Source organism: Lissotriton helveticus, chromosome 1_1, assembly GCF_964261635.1.
Source record: "Lissotriton helveticus chromosome 1_1, aLisHel1.1, whole genome shotgun sequence".
Taxonomy (NCBI): Eukaryota; Metazoa; Chordata; class Amphibia; order Caudata; family Salamandridae; genus Lissotriton; species Lissotriton helveticus.
The window spans coordinates 857,676,181-857,682,180 of NC_136057.1; positions in this window are offsets into that span (position 1 = coordinate 857,676,181).

Genomic DNA, 6,000 nt, shown 5'->3' on the forward strand with positions numbered 1-6,000 from the left:
GTACTATTTTTTGTCTATTTGTTGGTAATACTGTAGAGATGTTACTTTATAAAGTACTCGCTCGTTTTGTCTGTATTCATTCTACCGTTAATATTAAATTAATTTGGAGGCCTGCTGTCATTTCTCCTTCTCTGTTTTAGGAAGATTCTTGTTTATTGAGCGCCTCTATTTTAGTTTGCCGGATTTGGCATTGGTTCTTTCTTGCATGAACTCGATATGGCTCAGCCGATTCTCCAAGCGGCCGCCATTTTGAAACGGGAACAAAGAACGAGTACCGTTAATCATGTTCTCATACCTGCTCTATCGTGGCTATTACTTAGGTCCACACAAGATGTTTGTATGACTAATCTGGACCTATTTCAATCGGGTTGTTTTATATACACATGTTCTAGGGATATATACTTCATTATGTATACAATTGCCGTCTTATTATGGCCGCCATTTTGAAGTGGGAACGAAGAGCGATTGCCGCTCATCATGTTGTCATACATCATTTACAGGGAGTATTACTATTTAGATCCCCACATGATGATTGCATGGCTTATCTTGTTCTGTTGGGATCGAGTTATTCTCTGAAAATTCTATTCTATTCCGATTGTATTTTCAATTGTGTGTCGTATTGAGGGAACTCATACTCAAGATTCTATTTTATCTATATTTTTCAAATACCCGATATGTTTATTTGGTATAATAAACGTGTAGTGATAAACGTGGAGCCCCAAAATTATTTTATGCTCGTTTGGTTTTACCTTTATGGCCGCCATCTTAGAGTAGAGAAGGCTCGTGATCGAGTAACGCTTTTGGACCTACTTCATTAATCATTACTTGTTCCTTTTTACCACCAGACCTGGTTAGTTCAATGGGAAGGAATATATTAATGGATATATTTCATTATAACCTAAACACAGTAGCTAGGGACTGATTCACATTCTATTTATTTGCTACTAAAAAACCATTTACTACATATATTTACAGTATTTGCTGATTGACACATAATCTTACTTCTTATTCGGTATTTGTTATTATAGGATTCTCTCCCACTCTTCTCTATTATTCAGTCCTGTTTTGTAAGTGTGAAATTTGGACATATAATACTGTTCCCTCAATTTTCGTTTCCTAGTTAGATCTCCTCCACTTTTGTTGAGATTAATGACTTCTAGAACACACCATCTCAGATCCTCCACTTTATGGCTCTTTTCCATCCAGTGTGTCACCAATGGCGCTGTATCTTCTTAGTACGGATTGCTGACTTATGTTCGTTAATCCTAACTCTCACTTCTCTTTGTGTCTCCCCTATATATGCCTTCTCACATGGGCATTTAATCATGTATATGACATTTTGAGTTCTGCAGTTGAAGAGAGCTTTATGACTATGTATTGTACTGTCATAGATTATATTGGGGCCTGTTAGTATTAAAGCACAGTTTGTACAGTTACCGCAGGCAAAATTGCCCGTAGGTGTTGACCCATCTATGGTTCTGATCAAGTTTCTGTTGTTTTTACTTGGATAGGTTTGGACCAAACTATTTCTTACTATTCTATTCCTTCTGAAGGCAAAAATAGGTTTGGACATGGGCACTTCTCCTGGCTCATTCAACAGTTTCCAATTACTATTAATGCAATGATTAGTTTGTTTGATATGCATGAGAAATTGGTCACAAATACAATGGGTTTTACCTCACTCTCCTGTCTGATTTTAGGTTCAAAGAGACTATCTCTGTTGTAATATTTCTCCCGTTTGTAAGCCTTTTTAACCATGGTTTTTGGATACCCTCTCTCTAGAAATTTTTTGAACAGGATATCTGCATGTTTGTCATACTCTTTTTTTGTGGTACAATTCCGCCGTACTCTTAAAAATTGACCAAAAGGTATATTATTCTTTTGAGCCGCTGGGCGGTGGCTTTTGAAATGGAGCATGGTGTTACGGTCAGAAGGTTTGGTGTATAACTCCACTGCCAGAACACCCTCTACGTTTTTGAATTTAATGTCCAGGAAGTCACATTCCTCATTACTGTACGAGGAAGTAAATTTCAAATTTTCATCCCCTAGGTTAAGCCAAGAGATAAATTCGATTAGATCTTCTTCATTACCTTGCCAAATGAAGAATATATCATCTATAAATCTGGACCATTTTGATATATTCTCATAGAAAGGTGCTAGTGTGTTGAATATATGCTTCTGTTCAAAGTCTGCTACGTACAGGCATGCCAGGCTTGGGGCACAGGTGGCTCCCATGCTGGTACCTTTTGTTTGTCTGTACATGGTTTCTTTGAACAGAAAGATATTGTTTTTAAGGATCAGTTCCAGGCATTCTATCGTGAATATTGAGTGTTCTGACAGGTCTTCCCCTTCCCTTATTAGCATCTTTTTAATCACTTTGGTTGTGTCATTTTGAGGAATGTTTGTATATAGCGCTTCGATGTCAAGCGTTACCAACCATTGTGTGCGGGGATTAAACTCAGTGCCCTCCACTTTACTTATCATGTCGGTGGTGTCTTTTATGTAGGCCGGTTGTTCAGTGACTAGTGGTTGGATGAACTTATCCACATATTTGCTTAGGGGTTCTGTCAACGAGTTAAGGCTAGAAACTATCGGTCGCATAGGTGGATCATTGATATCTTTATGTACATTTGGCAAACCGTAAATTGCTGGGATGGTGGGTGTTTCGTTATTTAGAAAGTCAAATTCTTCTCGGTTAATCACTCCATCCTCCTTAGCCAGGAGGAGTAAGTTTTTGATAAGTTTCCCTAGATCTTGCCATTCTTGCATGTTTGATTTTACATAATGGTTGGGGTTATCGAGAAGAAGATTCATTCTCCTCTCATAGTCAGATGTTTCTAGTACGACTATACTTCCACCTTTATCTCCCTTCTTGATGGTGATTGTATCATCATCTTCCAGGTCTTTGAGGGCCTTTTTTTCTCCCACTGTCAAATTGTTCTTTACCCACATTTTTTGATCTAATATATCCTCTAAACCCCTTATGATTACTCTTTCAAAGATTTCTACATTTTTGTTCACCATTGAACTCAAAGGTGTCCAGACAGATTTGGGGCGTAAGCCTGATTTGTTATCTGATGGCAATTTATCTTTGCCCTCAAAGTATTTGTGGAGTCTGATTTTTCGGATAAAATTTTGTAGGTCCCTCTCTAATGCAAATCTATCCGGAGGTCCTGCTATCGCAAAACCCAACCCTTTTTCTAACAGACTGATTTCTTCCTTTTTCATGGTCCTATCTGACAAGTTAATTATTGGCGCTTTCGTGTCTGTAGTTAACCCCTTCGACGCTCATGACGAGCTGGGCTCGTCATGCAGTAGCCTCCTGCTACGCTCATGACGAGCCCAGCTCGTCATGAATAATGGTAATCATGATTTTCCAGCACAGGGGAAAAATCCCCATAGCATTCAAAAGGTTAATCCCAGGTTTTCTGACTCCTGGTCTTCATGTAAGGACGTTGTTGGCCCTGATTGGTCTGATAAAATCCTCTATCTCTGCCTCGTCCCCGCGGGTTCGAGTTTGGATTTTGGCTTTGGTTCCCCTTTCGCCTTTCTAAAAAATTCAGGGTGTCTCTGTTTTGTTTTTGTTGAGCCTCTCTATCTTTTTCCGTATGGTTTGTTGAAGTAGACTCATTCTCTGACTCACTACTGGTGTATGAAGTGTCAGAAAAAGTTACTCCTTTTCTGGGGTTTTGATATTTGTTGGGTTGCATGTTGTTCTTCGCTGACCAGTCTTCCCTTGGTCTATCAAAATAGTCTTTCTGTAAGTAGGGGTAGACTACCTCTTGTTTATATTGATTAAGGTCTTTCCTGAATTTGTTGCTTTTTTTATTTATTAAGTAATCTTTATACCCATCAAGGTCTCTTTGAATTTCCCCCAATTTTTGTTTGGCATCTTCTACTGAGGTATTATCCCTAAGTTTCTTTTCCATATCGTCCAGTTCAGCTTTCTCTATAATGAGAGTGGCTTGTGCTGTCTCTATGATTAGTAGGAGCCAGTCTCTACTGCACCTATTTGCTATGAAGGTCCAGGACTCTATGAACTTTTCATTTTGTACAAACAGGCTGGGCTCATTTCTGACCTGTAACCCTTTGGGTATCATTCCCTTTTTGCAGTACTGTATTAGGAAGTCAGAATGTAATTCCGTCCTGGTTATCTTTTTTTTGAAATTCCAAAGTTCTTTCCACTGTACTACATCGGTGTTTGTTGTAGATATTGTATTTACATTCTTATCCGGACAGTTCACTAATTTATTAAATTGGTCTTCAGAGAAACTAAAGACTTTAAAGCTGTCCATTGTTAATTTGGATCAACCGGAATAGCATAAGGTAGCTCCCAGAGGGTTCCCCCCACTACCAAAAAGATCAAGAAAATAGGACCGGTAAGCTTGGGAAAATATCTAAATTTTGAAAAATCAGAGATGCTAGGAAGGGATAATTGCATGCAACTTAAAAGTGAACCTTTACTTTAGACAGAAACTGTAACTTAACTGTGATTTTTAACTTGTTCAATTTGAATTAGCAATACCGATTAGAGATGGAGAAAAATGTTAGAGAAATACAAAATAAGTAATAAACATTGATAAATGCTAATTGTTGTAATTTACTAACAAAGAGACCACCCTTGTAACACAAATATATCCTTGTAATAGGATTGAAGTTGGTTCATTTTCTTCAAAACCCGAGGAAAGTCTCAACATGTCACAGATATAAGGTAGAGTTATGCATGAATGCTCCTCTAAACTATAACACTCACTGAACAAATAGAGTAATCTAAAACTAGACATATTTTTCCTATAGTATAAAAGGATGAAAGAAACATGAGCAGAGGGAAAAGTTCTCACACAAACCTATAACAACAAAACCAGGAAAGACTAAACCTGGGTAAGTTAAGGAAAACAATGGGCGGTAAAGAATAATACTAAACCTATTGGCCTATAATAATAATAATAAAAAATCTTTTTGGCACGAAAAGCTAATCGTTCGCCTATTCATGTCAAGAAAATAAAACTAAGACATGGACATCAAACCAGTGACGACAAAGTCCACTATACTCTCGCTAAAGATATGAGAATATAGTAACGTACAACCGGGGGTTTCAAAGTGTTCGGGGTTACCAAATGGAGGGATAATAGTTTAAAATGCGATAAAAATCTAAGTGCAAGTGTTGTAAAATAAGTCTGGACCTAACGATATGTATTATGATATGTTTTTATAGAAAATATTAAGCTGTGAACGAGTCCTTGAAGAAGGTGCAGAATAGAAAAAGGCACCGAAACGCCGCGTCGACAATTTCGTTCCTGTAACAATCCATTGATTTATGAATATGATGATGTAATGTTTATGCTTTGGTACAAAATGCTAAATTAGTAACGTTTTAAATGGTTTTTTTAAATACTTTTTGAAAAATCTTTTTTAAATGTGTGGAAAACAATTGTATATATGTCTTGTACATGCTACTACCTAAGTTCACTTATTCTAATAAATGTATGAAAATGTTTTAACAAACAGATATGTTTCATGGTTTTAATGGTATCTTTATGGTCCACATACACTTAGTTGTAAATTTGGTAATCGGTGTAACACTGCAACCCATTCCTTTATTGTAAATCATCCCCGAGTTGGGAGCTTAACATCACTGACTTCCAGGAGAAGGAACTCTGTTTTTGTTAGAGGTTTAGGAATAGCCACAAACTTCCCACCCAGAACTGGCTAGACTTCCTGGACTACGCTAGTAAAACTTTAGATGGTTGGGTGCGGGGCAGCAATATGCATGACTATGAAGGGTTGTATGACTTGTTTTTAAGAGAGCACCTTCTAGAGAAATGTTTTCCAGAGCTGCGCCAACACCTGGTTGACCGCAAGTTGACCAATCCTAGGAAGCTTGCGGAGGAGGCGGACACCTGGGTCAGTACCAGTGTGTCCGACAAGGGTTCTAGGGGGGACTCCCAAAGGGGTGGTCAGGGTTCCCACCAGAAGAAAGAGGGGGGAGACAAAAAGAAA